Source organism: Triticum urartu, chromosome 1A (assembly GCF_056163025.1).
Source record: "Triticum urartu cultivar PI428250 chromosome 1A, HENAU_Tu73, whole genome shotgun sequence".
Taxonomy (NCBI): domain Eukaryota; kingdom Viridiplantae; phylum Streptophyta; class Magnoliopsida; order Poales; family Poaceae; genus Triticum; species Triticum urartu.
Genome location: NC_141873.1, coordinates 57,605,778 through 57,619,137, shown reverse-complemented (window position 1 = coordinate 57,619,137; position 13,360 = coordinate 57,605,778). Strand labels below are relative to the sequence as shown.

General features: G+C 44.7%; 1 pseudogene; it reads right to left on the bottom strand.

Annotated features, from left to right (window-relative positions):
- Nucleotides 1–1,311: 1,311 nt before the first annotated feature.
- Nucleotides 1,312–3,835, bottom strand: LOC125532686 (uncharacterized; annotated as a pseudogene).
- Between the last annotated feature and the right edge of the window lie 9,525 nt (nt 3,836–13,360).

Below are 13,360 nucleotides of genomic sequence, written 5' to 3'. Positions count from 1 at the left end.
AAAATCCCACTTACAGTCCTGACCTGATGACCGAGAACATCAACACTGTTGACCGAGAACTTTCAACGGATGAAAAGTAGCTGTTATGCTAAAAAGAACTCCGACTAGTAAAGCTACTACACCTTCCTGCAAATACCACATTGGCAAGCAGAGCAAGCGGCGGAACCACAAGACCGCGACGATGCAAGTGGATCAGTCAGCATAACTAGTAAACATGCATACAGGGAGTCATCTTCATGAAACCAATATCTCGGTCGCAAATAGTCATGGTACCATAGGGATAGGAGTACCTGCTCGAGCTACATACCATCATAACTAATCCACTACGAGTTATAATAAAGACTGTTAGAACTGCTACCAAGGAAATGCAACTCCCTGCTCTTCCTTGATGAGACCATTGTAGCCGACCATCCAAAAGCTTCCTGATATACTCCTTCTTCTTCACATGACGTTCCTGGTTGAAGGAAACAGAGGAAGGATCAGGATAGAGTAGAGGTAATTCAGCATCATAACGTTTTATTATTGTTTATCACTCAAATGCTTCGTGCATTCAGAAATCAAAAGAATGGACTTGGCCCAGCAACAAGATTTTCTTTATCAAAAGCTATAGCCAATACAGCTTAAATGTCCTTATATTGCAGACCAACATATTTCCATTTCAGTAAAACAAAAACCTGATCGTACAAGGAGAAATGTCTGACACACAAGCACAAATTACCCGCTGTTAGCTTGGAATGGCCACTTGTATTGCAACAGGAAAAAAAGAATCACACTTCATGCATAAACTCAAACATACCTGCCATGTAAAATGTACAATCCAATTGTGTTTAAGAAAAAGAATCCACTAAACAACAATCAGACAGAAAAAAACAAGTACTAACATACTAGTGCATAAGTATCAGAAAAGACAGTCACATACATAAGTTCAGCAAAAACAAATCTCGTAGGCTTGAGGTTCACAGTATAAAGGTAGGCAATAGAAAATTACACAACGATTAAAGAAATGGGAAACTAAAATTACAGGATTGATTGGTTTGTGATAATATTTTAGGACAATGAAGTACAGTGGTCAACGTGATAACAAGGCTACACACGTTCAGCTCTCACACATGTTTTATACTCCCTCCGTTCGGAATTACTTGTCGCAGAAATGAACGTATCTAGACGTATTTTAGATTTAGATACATCCATTTCCGAGACAAGTAATTCCGAAGGGAGGGAGTACTTTTGTAGGTAGCAATAAGCAAGTAGTATTACCCGAGTACACAAGTGATTTCAAGACATCTTAAGGCAAGCATTATCTAATGTCACTTAACTAGTATTGTGATCATATGAAGGCCAAATAGCAAACCTTGCAGTAGCATCCTTCAGCAGAGGGAATATGGGTGGCCAAATCATCATAAAAGGATGGACATCAATGAAATGTCCATTCTTTAATGGCGTCCCATGCACTTTACGCAGTGTCCTGCTCGTGACGTCCAGATGGAGTTTGCAATTAGACATTTCCAAGAGCACAAACTCAGCATTGTCCCCCACGTGGCTTAAGAAGTGAAAATCAACATCCTCATCCTCAACCGTATGATCTAGCATCCTCAAATTAGCCCACATCTGACGCAAACAAATGGTATCGACCAGCAACTAGTTGTGCCCCTTGTGGAGCCAGATACAAAGCTGAAGCTCCTTGACATGAACATGGGTGAGATATACACCGGATGCATCATCGGCTCGTGACAAGATGGTGGTATAATGGTGACATTGCACTCCCCGTGGGACTGAAATTTTGGAGAAACTTGAGGCTGGCAAATCCAAGACAATAATGTCATCACTGAACTTGTCAGCTATATAGATTTTAGAGAAAAGTATACTTTTCATCCCTTAATTCTTGACGAAGTCTAGATTTGGTCCCTCAACTTCAAAACCGGACAACTTGCGCCCTTAACTACTGAAACCGGCCAAGATTCATCCTTGGTCACGGTTTTGACCAGTTTTGGTGCTGTCCCAACCCGGTTTTGACCGTGCCGACTCAAATTCGCATACCTTTTCCAAGTCCGTTTAATTTTTTTAAATTCGGGTATTTTTTTCAAATACGTGAACTTTTTAAAAATTTGTGTACTTTTCCAAATCTGCATACTTTTTCCAAGTTCACGTACTTTTTTTTAAATCCACGTACTTCTTTAAAGTTCCTGTGGTTTTTTTAAATTCATGTAATTTTTAAAAATTGACATACTTATTCCTATTCACGTATATTTTTTTGGGTTTGAAAATTTTATGTGAAATTGAAAACGTATGCGGATTTGAATATCTTCGCGAATTAGAAAAAAATGTGTGGATTTGAAAATTTATGTCAACTTGAAACAAGGATGTGAATTTCAAACAAAGTTCATGGATTGGAAAGGAACACGGATTAAAAAAAAATACACGAACTTTAAAAAGTATGCGGATTTGAAACAAGTACGCGAATTTTAAAAACAGATGGATTTGAAAAAAAATACTTGGATTCGATAAAATTACACGAAGTTGAAAAAATACACTGATTTGAGAAAATTACGCAAATTAAAAAAATCATGGATTTGGAAAAGTACACAAATTTCAAAATAGTTCACAGATTTGAAAAAGGTATGTTTATTTTTGAAAAAATTGCACGACCTTGAAAAACTATGTGGATTTGAAAAGAGTGTGAATTTTAAAAAGTTCACGGATATGAAAAAATTACACGAATTTTAGTCGGCACCGGTCAAAACCGGGGTCAGTCAGCACCAAAACCTGTCAAAATCGAGACCAGGGACAAACCTTGTCCGGTTTCGTTAGTTGGGGGTGCAAGTTGTCCGATTTCGGAGTTGAGGGACCAAATTTAGACTTCACCAAAAGTTAACGGACGAAAAGTATACTTTTCTCTAGATTTTATTGTCAACAAGCACAACTTTCCGTGGCAACGGCGAAAGAGGGATCTGTGTGGTAGATGAGGTATGCACGCACCAGACACCGTGTCGCAACATATACACGCGCACCCTAAAAACTTTATTCTCATCAACCCTCTCCACCAACATGTACACGTAGGACAAGCCGCCGGCGCCATCTTCTTTGGAGAGGATTGTACTGAACATGTGGTGACTGGAGTTCTGGACGCTTGGGAGTGGTGGGAGGATGTCCATGTCTCTCCCAGAGCACAGTGGGTGGTGCACTCTATGTCTCCATAATAATCCTTCATAGCGTCCGGTTAAGACACTGCCGCGCCGGCACTCCCTGATCCATTCGTTGCCGTCGACGCCAAAGCTGTAGCCCGCCACGCGGCGGACCACGGCAGCGAGCTCTGGGGGCTGAGGCAAAATCGGGGCGAAGCGTGGACAGGACGACTGTGAACATTCATCTTCGGGGACATGGCAAAAACCGAGGAGGCGGGGCGGGTGGCGCTCGCGGAAGCGGCGGAGGAACCGGCGGTCAGAGATGTGGTGGTACCAGCGCTTGCAGACGAGGGAAGCACGCACGAGGGTGGTGGGGAAGCCGACACAGACAATGATCTCCATGAGGAGGTCGTCGTCGTCTTCGAGCATCTTGGATACCGCGGCAGGCATCGACGTCGTGGAATGCTGGTGTGATTCGCCATCCACACACGGCTTCTTCTCTGAATGGACCCTGGGAAACCGGCAGTGACAAGCAGCGTCAATGCAATGGAGCAATTTCTTCAAGTACTACCAATGTCGTTGCAACACACAGCATCCATCAATAATAAGGGATAAACAAACTGCGCGTGATGAAATGTGGGGATAGTCGAAAGAGATGGAGAGACTGGACGTTGACGGTCTTACCGCTGGAGAATCTCCTTAGCAGAATCCATCTTCCGTATCTTCCCTCCTCCTCAGCTGACAGGTAAATGTCGGCAGGGTTTGATTAGGGAGGAGAATTTAGCTAGCTAGGGTTTAATCCCGGGAGAAAAGAAAAGAAATTGGGAGAGAAGAGGAAACATAAAGGCTCACCTCAATAGATCGGGCGAGGGGGGGATGCGTCGGTTGCCGCCGCCGGGGGCAGGCGCCTGAGATCGCCGGCGGCGGTCGTTTCTCCGGGTGGGGCGTTGTGGTGGAGGAGGGGTTGAGCCGAGCCGAGCAAGCCAAAGTTTTTTTAGGGGAACTGTGTGAAGAAGTTTCTAATTTTTTAAGTGGAACTGTGTGAAGAAGTGCAGGCCCATCCCAGTCCGGACCACCAACTAGACATTCCATGGCCCATAAAGCCCAGCACATCTTTTTTTTTGGCGAAAAGGCCTAAGCCATGTACTCGCTCTGTTTCTAAATATTTGTTTTTTTAGAGATTTTAACAAGTGACTACATACGGAGCAAAATTAGTGAATCTATACTCTAAAATATGTCTATATACATCCGTAGGTGGTAGTCATTTGAAATCTCTAAAAAGACAAATATTTAGGAACAAAGAGAATATTAAGCATCGCAAGTCCTTACAAATACACCCATACAAAAAATAAAATAAAATAAAATAACATCCAAATTCTTGTGGGTGCCGAAGTATTTTTCCTCCTGTATCCACCGGCAGCGTCCCGTGGGCATAGTTTGATGCCGCCTCTAGGCCTCCACCTCAGCGGAGCAAGCTTTTTTAACCCAGAAACTTGTAGAAACAGCGGCCACGAAGTCAGACTAGGAGACACCGACAAATACGATCTGTGAAGCAAATCGCTACCCCACAGAAGAAAACACTGGTAAGAGCATGTAAAAACTAAGAAGGCCACGAAAGTCGGTTGAGTCCAAACGGTTCCACCAAACCAAAACCAACCAAATCCTGGAAGACACGGCTCCACATGCCCTCCGACGGCGATAAGCACACCAATGGAATGAGGAAAGAACGGGGAAAACCCTATTCCTACACTGGAACAACATCGCCGTCTCAAACCAAGCTTGAAGACACCCTAAAAAAACCTGAAAAAATCACCCATGTCGTTGCACGACAAGTTCGGATGACCAACACCTCCGTCGAGCACTGCCCGACGAAGACCTCCACTCGAGCACACATCTCCATCATCTTTCTCTCTCTCAACAAAGGCTCGATCGGGCTAACTCCAGCCTCTGAAAAATTGAAAATACATCTTTGGGAAGATACCACTACTTGTTCAACAAAGAGCAACAGATATTTTCAGTAGACATGCACAATAGCCAAACACCTATCTAGTGCTCACCATCGCCGCGGGCAAAACAGAACCATCTTGCATCGTTTGATTGCAGGGAGAATGATGATTTACTTGTTGGTCTGGGTACCTGCATAGTCAAAATTCCATTTCCACAATAGGCTTTTCAGTTTAGCTCAATCCTGTTAAACATAATGATGGTGCGTGACATGATGGTGGCGTGTACAGCAAGGAGGATTACCAATACCGAAGGAGTAGTTATACAGGATATTCATGTACTCTTTATCTTGTTTTATCTCTTGTATTCTTCTTTCCCAAGATGTAATCTCTCCAACAGCCTATACGCGTATTAGGGCTCGCAACCCATCTATTTAACATGCAGCACGTCGGCCAGGATAGGCAAGACGTTTACCGCAAGTCGCACATGGTATCAGAGCTATCTTCTTCCATTAAACCCTAACTAGTCCATCTCCACCAAAGTGCGCAACCATGTCTTCCTCCACCTCCTCCCAGTCAACCCTTAGCGGAGGAGTCACAGAGAAGCTCTCCCGCACCAACTACGTCCTGTGGCGGACGTAGATCACGCCACAGCTGCGGGGCGCCGGCGTCTTCCACTACGTCGATGGCACGGCGACCGAACTGGCCAAAAACGTCACCACCAAGGACGCCGTCGGGAAGGAGACCTCTGAGCTGAATCCTCTCCATCCGATCTGGGTGAGGGAGGACCAGCAGGTCCTCGGATATCTACTCCAAAACCTCTCCAAGGAGGTGCTCGTCATGGTGACCGCGATCACCACGGCGCGCGAACTCTGGGTGGCGCTGGCGAGCATCTTCTCATCGCAGTCACTCAGCCGCGTCAACAACATCCGCACAGCGCTGATTAACACGTAGAAGGGAAATCAATCGGTGGCCTCCTTCTTCGCCGCCATGAGGGATCTCGCCGATGAACTCGCTGCGGCGGGAAAACCTATCCAAGACGGCGAGCTGATATCCTACATCATCCATGGGCTGGACCAAGATTACCAGCCCCATGTTTCCGCTCTGGACGCCCGCGTCACCCCGGTAACCCTTGATGAACTCTTTTCCATGCTCAGTAACTTTGATCAACGCATGGCACAGTACCACGGCTCCAGTGGTGGTTTCAAGTCGTCGTCCAACTCTGCCTCCCGAGGCCGCGGCGGCGGTCCTCGTTCACGTGGCCCTTCCCGTGGCAAGGGGAGGTTTGGATCGGGCGGTGGTGGCTACTCCAACAACTCTGGCTACTCCAACAACTCTCACGGCGGCGGACGCTCTAGCAACTCCAAAGGACGTCGCGGTGGCGGCTCCAACAGATCACGTCCGGACCAGCCTCGCTGTCAAATTTGTGGCAATCCTGGGCATACCGCAAAGGATTGCTAGTATCGCTACAAGGAAGATGATGATGACTCCTCACAAGATGAAGAAAAAGTTGCCGCGGCGGCCGATGGCTCCTATGGAGTTGACACAAATTGGTATGTGGACAGTGGCGCTACGAACCACGTCACCAATGAACTCAAGAAGGTCACCATGAAGGAAAAGTATGGTGGCAAAGATCAAATTCATACGGCCAGCAGTGAAGGTATGGGCATACGTCACATTGACCATTCAATTTTTAATACTCCCAGTCGAAAAATTCATCTCAAAAGAATTCTACATGTTCCTAGTGCCCACAAAAATCTTCTTTCCGTTCATAGAATTGCTATTGATAATCACGTTTTTCTCGAGTTTCATCCTTATTTCTTTTTGACCAAGGATCAGGCCACGAAGAAAGTTCTCTATCGAGGTAGATGTGTTCGAGGGCTCTACCCGTTGATTCTGGAGTTTAGAAGATTCAATAAACAAGCTTGTGGTGCTATCAAGCTTTCGTCCACACGATGGCATGATCGTTTAGGACATACTTCTTTTTCTTTAGTTGAAAAGTTGCTTAGGAAAAATAAGCTCCCGTTTGTTGGTGAGCGCAATATTGAAACCATTTGTGATTCGTGTCAGTGTGCCAAAAGTCATCAATTATCATATCCCGTATCTACTAGTGTCTCCACCAAACCTTTACAATTGATCTTTTCTCATGTATGGGGTCATGCTCCTTCTTCTGTTGGCAGACACACATATTATGTGAGTTTTATCGATGACTACAACAATTTTTTCATGGATTTATCTCCTTAAGAAAAGATCTGATGTGTTTCAAGTTTTTCATAACTTTCAAGCACTTGTTGAAAGAAAGTTTGACACTAAGATTATAGCCGTCCAATCTGATTGGGGAGGGGAATATGAGAAACTCAATCCCTTCTTCCAAAATATAGGCATTTCTCACCATGTATCATGCCCACACGCTCACCAACAAAACGGGTCGGCCGAACACAAGCATAGGCACATAGTTGAGGTCGGTTTGGCTCTCCTAGCAGGGGCCTCCATGCCTCTCAAGTTTTGGGATGAGGCTTTTCTTACAGCCATTCACATCATTAACATGTTGCCTAGCCGTGTCATCAACAATGAAACACCCATGGAGCGTCTCCTCCACGTCAAACTAGACTACACATCTCTCCGTGTCTTTGGCTGTGCTTGCTAGCCAAATCTCCGCCCTTACAATAATCGCAAGCTCATGTTTAGATCCAAACAATGTGCTTTCCTTGGGTATAGTGCCCAACACAAGGGTGTCAAGTGCCTCGACATCTCTACTGGTAGGGTATACATCTCATGCGATGTTGTTTTCGATGAGACCAAATTCCCTTTTGCGGATCTCCATCCTAACGCCAGTGCTCTTCTCCACAAGGAAATTTTACTTCTTACATCTCATCTCTCTAGTTATGATCAAGGGGGTATTAACAATTGTGATGATCATATGCTGACTAACCCTACTAATAGCCTCCACGAGCCTTGTGATGATGTAGAAAACAGCGGTGCAAAAGCAGCAGAAAATAGTGAAGAAAAAGAAGCAGCATATCCATATTTTATGTGCCCTGTTTTGGGGAACAAATCCCCCTCGGGATCGCAGTAGGAGCTGCAGCTGCACAGTCGACCGCCTTCGGGATCCGTCCCTAGCAGCGAATCTGCAGCAGCAGCCGCGACATGAAGGAAATATGCCCTAGAGGCAATAATAAAGTTGTTATTTATATTTCCTTATATCATGATAAATGTTTATTATTCATGCTAGAACTGTATTAACCGGAAACTTAGTACATGTGTGAATACATAGACAACCAGAGTGTCACTAGTTTGCCTCTACTTGACTAGCTCGTTGAATCAATGATGGTTATGTTTCCTAACCATAGACATGAGTTGTCATTTGATTAACGGGATCACATCATTAGAGAATGATGTGATTGACTTGACCCATCCATTAGCTTAGCACGATGATCGTTTAGTTTGTTGCTATTGCTTTCTCCATAACACACATGTTCCTATGACTATGAGATCATGCAACCCCCGAATACCGGAGGAACACTTTGTGTGCTACCAAACGTCACAACGTAACTGGGTGATTATAAAGGTGCTCTACATGTGTCTCTGATGGTGTTTGTTGAGTTGGCATGGATCAAGATTAGGATTTGTCACTCCGATTGTCGGAGAGGTATCTCTGGGCCCTCTCGGTAATGTACATCACTATAAGCCTTGCAAGCAATGTAGCTAATGAGTTAGTTATGGGATGTAGCATTACGGAACGAGTAAAGAGACTTGCTAGTAACGAGATTGAACTAGGTATTGGGATACCGACGATCAAATCTCGGGCAAGTAACATACCGATGACAAAGGGAACAACGTATACCGTTATGCCGTTTGACCGATAAAGATCTTCGTAGAATATGTAGGAGCCAATATGAGCATCCAGGTTCCGCTATTGGTTATTGACCCGAGACATGTCTCGGTCATGTCTACATAGTTCTCGAACCCGTAGGGTTCGCACGCTTAACGTTCGGTGACGATCGGTATTACGAGTTTATGTGTTTTGATGCACTGAAGGTAGTTCGGAGTCCCGGATTTGATCACAGACATGATGAGGAGTCTCGAAATGGTCGAGACATAAAGATTGATATATCGGAAGCCTATGTTTGGACATCAGAATGGTTCCAGATGAGTTTGGGCATTTTCCGGAGTACCGGGAGGTCACCGGACCCCCCCGGGGAGTATATGGTCCTTATTGGGCCTTAGTGGAAAAGAGGAGAGGGAAGGAAAAGGTGGGAGGCATGCCCCCTAGCCCAATTCGAATTGGGAGGGGGCCGCCCCCCCTTTCCTTTCTCCTCTCCTCCCCTTCCTTCTCTCCTACTCCTACTACATGGAAGGGGGGAATCCTATTCCCGGTGGGAGTAGGACTCCCCTAGGGCGCGCCATAGAGAGGGTCGGCCCCTCCCCTCCTCCACTCCTTTATATACGGGGAAGGAGGCACCCCATAGACACACAAGTTGATCATTGATCTTTTAGCCGTGTGCGGTGCCCCCCTCCACCATAATCCACCTCGTTAATATTGTAGCGATGCTTAGGCGAAGCCCTGTTCTGGTAGCAACATCATCACCGTCATCACGCCGTCGTACTGACGAAACTCTCCCTCGAAGCTCTACTGGATCGTGAGTTCGCGGGACGTCACCGAGCTGAACGTGTGCAGATCACGGAGGTGCCGTACCTTCGGTGCTAGATCGGTCGGTTGTGAAGACGTACGACTACATCAACCACGTTGTCATAATGCTTCCGCTTACGCTACGAGGGTACGTAGACGATACTCTCCCCTCTCATTGCTATGCATCACCATGATCTTGCGTGTGCATAGGAGTTTTTTTGAAATTACTGCATTCCCCAACAGTGGCATCAGAGCCAGGTTTATGTGTAGATGTTATATGCACGAGTAGAACACAAAGGAGTTGTGGGCGTGGGTATATACATATTGCTTGCCATCACTAGTTGATTCTTGATCCAGTGGCATTATTGGATGAAGTGGCCCAGACCGACATTACGCGTACACTTACACGAGACTGGTTCTACCGACGTGCTTCACACACAGGTGGCTAGTGGGTGTTTGTTTCTCCAGCTTTAGTTGAATCGGATTCAATGAACAGGGTTCTTTCTGAAGATCAAAAAGGAATCACTGTACTGCGTTGTGGTTTTTGATGCATAGGTAAGAACGGTTCTTGCTCAGCCCGTAGCAGCCACGTAAAACTTGCAATAACAAAGTAGAGGACGTCTAACTTGTTTTTGCAGGGCATGTTGTGATGTGATATGGTCAAGACATGATGCTAAATTTTATTGTATGAGATGATCTTGTTTTGTAACACAATTATCGGCAACTGGCTGGAGCCATATGGTTGTCGCTTTATTGTATGAAATGCAATCGCCATGTAATTGCTTTACTTTATCACTGAGCGGTAGCGATAGTCGTAGAAGCAATAGTTGGCAAGACGACAATGATGCTTCGATGGAGATCAAGGTGTCAATCCAGTGACGATGGTGATCATGACGGTGCTTTGGAGATGGAGATAAAAGGCACAAGATGATGATGGCCATATCATATCACTTATATTGATTGCATGTGCTGTTTATCCTTTATGCATCTTATTTTGCTTAGTTCGGTGGTAGCATTATAAGATGATCTCTCACTAAATTTCAAGGTATAAGTGTTCTCCCTGAGTATGCACCGTTGCTATAGTTCGTCGTGCCGAGACACCACGTGATGATCGGGTGTGATAAGCTCTACGTTCACATACAACGGGTGCAAGCCAGTTTTGCACACGCGGAATACTCGGGTTAAACTTGACGAGCCTAGCATATGCAAATATGGCATCGGAATACTGGAGACTGAAAGGTCGAGCGTGAATCATATAGTAGATATGATCAACATAGTGATGTTCACCATTGAAAACTACTCCATCTCACATGGATCGGACATGGTTTAGTTGATATGGATCACGTGATCACTTAGATGATTAGAGAGATGTCCATCTAAGTGGGAGTTCTTAAGTAATTTGATTAATTGAACTTTAATTTATCATGAACTTAGTATCTGATAGTATTTTGCATGTCTATGTTGTTGTAGATAGATGCCCCGTGCTGTTGTTCCATTGAATTTTAATGCGTTCCTAGAGAAAGCTAAGTTGAAAGATGATGGTAGCAACTACACAGACTAGGTCCGTAACTTGAGGATTATCCTCATTGCTGCACAGAAGAATTACGTCCTAGAAGCACCGCTAGGTGACAAACCCGCTGCAGGAGCAACGCCAGATGTTATGAACACCTGGCAGAGCAAAGCTGATGACTACTCGATAGTTTAGTGTGCCATGATTTACGGCTTAGAACCGGGACTTCAACGGCGTTTTTAACGTCATGGAGCATATGAGATGTTCTAGGAGTTGAAGTTAATATTTCAAGCAAATGCCCGGATTGAGAGATATGAAGTCTCCAATAAGTTCTACAGCTGCAAGATGGAGGAGAATAGTTCTGCCAGTGAACATATACTCAGAATGTCTGGGTACCACAACCACTTGACTCAACTGGGAGTTAATCTTCCTGATGATAGTGTCATTAACAGAGTTCTTCAGTCACAGCCACCAAGCTACAAGAGCTTCGTGATGAACTATAATATGCAAGGGATGGATAAGACGATTCCTGAGCTCTTCGCAATGCTAAAGGCTGCGGAGGTAGAAATCAAGAAGGAGCATCAAGTGTTGATGATCAACAAGACCACCAGTTTCAAGAAAAAGGGTAAAGGGAAGAAGGGGAACTTCAAGAAGAACAACAGGCCAGTTGCTGCTCAAGTGAAGAAACCCAAGTCTGAACCTAAGCCTGAGACTGAGTGCTTCTACTACAAAGGAACTGGTCACTGGAAGTGGAACTGCCCCAAGTATTTAGCGGAGAAGAAGGATGGCAAAGTGAAAGGTATATTTGATATACATGTTATTGATGTGTACCTTACTAATGCTCGCAGTAGTGCCTGTGTATTTGATACTGGTTCAGTTACTAACATATGCAACTCGAAACAGGGGCTACGGATTAAGCGAGGATTGGCTAAGGACGAGGTGACGATGCGCGTGAGAAATGGTTCCAAAGTCGATGTGATCACCGTCGGCACGCTACCTCTACATCTACCTTCGGGATTAGTATTAGACCTAAATAATTGTTATTTGGTGCCAGCGTTGAGCATGAACATTATATCTGGATCTTGTTTGATGCGAGACGGTTATTCATTTAAATTAGAGAGTAATGGTTGTTCTATTTATATGAGTAATATCTTTTATGGTCATGTTGTTGGAAATATGCCCTAGAGGCAATAATAAAATGGTTATTATTATATTTCCTTTTTCATGATAATTGTCTATTGTTCATGCTATAATTGTATTAACCGGAAACCATAATACATGTGTGAATACATAAACCGTAATATGTCCCTAGTGAACCTCTAGTTTACTAGCTCGTTGATCAATGGATGGTTACGGTTTCCTGACCATGGACATTAGATGTCGTTGATAATGGGATCACATCATTAGGAGAATGATGTGATGGACAAGACCCAATCCCAAGCATAGCACAAGATCGTGTAGTTCGTCTGCTAAAGCTTTTCTAATGTCAAGTATCTTTTCCTTAGACCATGAGATTGTGCAACTCCTGGATACTGTAGGAATGCTTTGGGTGTGCCAAACGTCACAATGTAACTGGGTGGCTATAAAGGTGCACTACTGGTATTTCTGAAAGTGTCTGTTGGGTTGGCACGAATCGAGACTGGGATTTGTCACTCCGTATGACGGAGAGGTATCTCTGGGCCCACTTGGTAATGCACCATCATAATGAACTCAGTGTGTCTAAGCAGTTAGTCACGGGATCATGTAATACGGAACGAGTATAGTGAGTTGCCGGTAACGAGATTGAACGAGGTATTGGGATACCGACGATCGAATCTCGGGCAAGTAACGTACCGATTGACAAAGGGAATTGAATACGGGATTGATTGAATCCTCGATGAGGGAGTCCTGGATTAGGGGGTCTCCGGACAGCCGGACTGTCTCCATTGGCCGGACTGTTAGACTATGAAGATACAAGATTGAAGACTTCGTCTCGTGTCCGGATGGGACTCTACTTGGCGTGGAAGGCAAGCTAGGCAATACGTATATGGATATCTCCTCCTTTGTAACCGACCTCGTGTAACCCTAACCCTCTCCGGTGTCTATATAAACCGAAGAGTTTTAGTCCGTAGGACAACAATCACAACATACAATCATACCATAGGCTAGCTTCTAG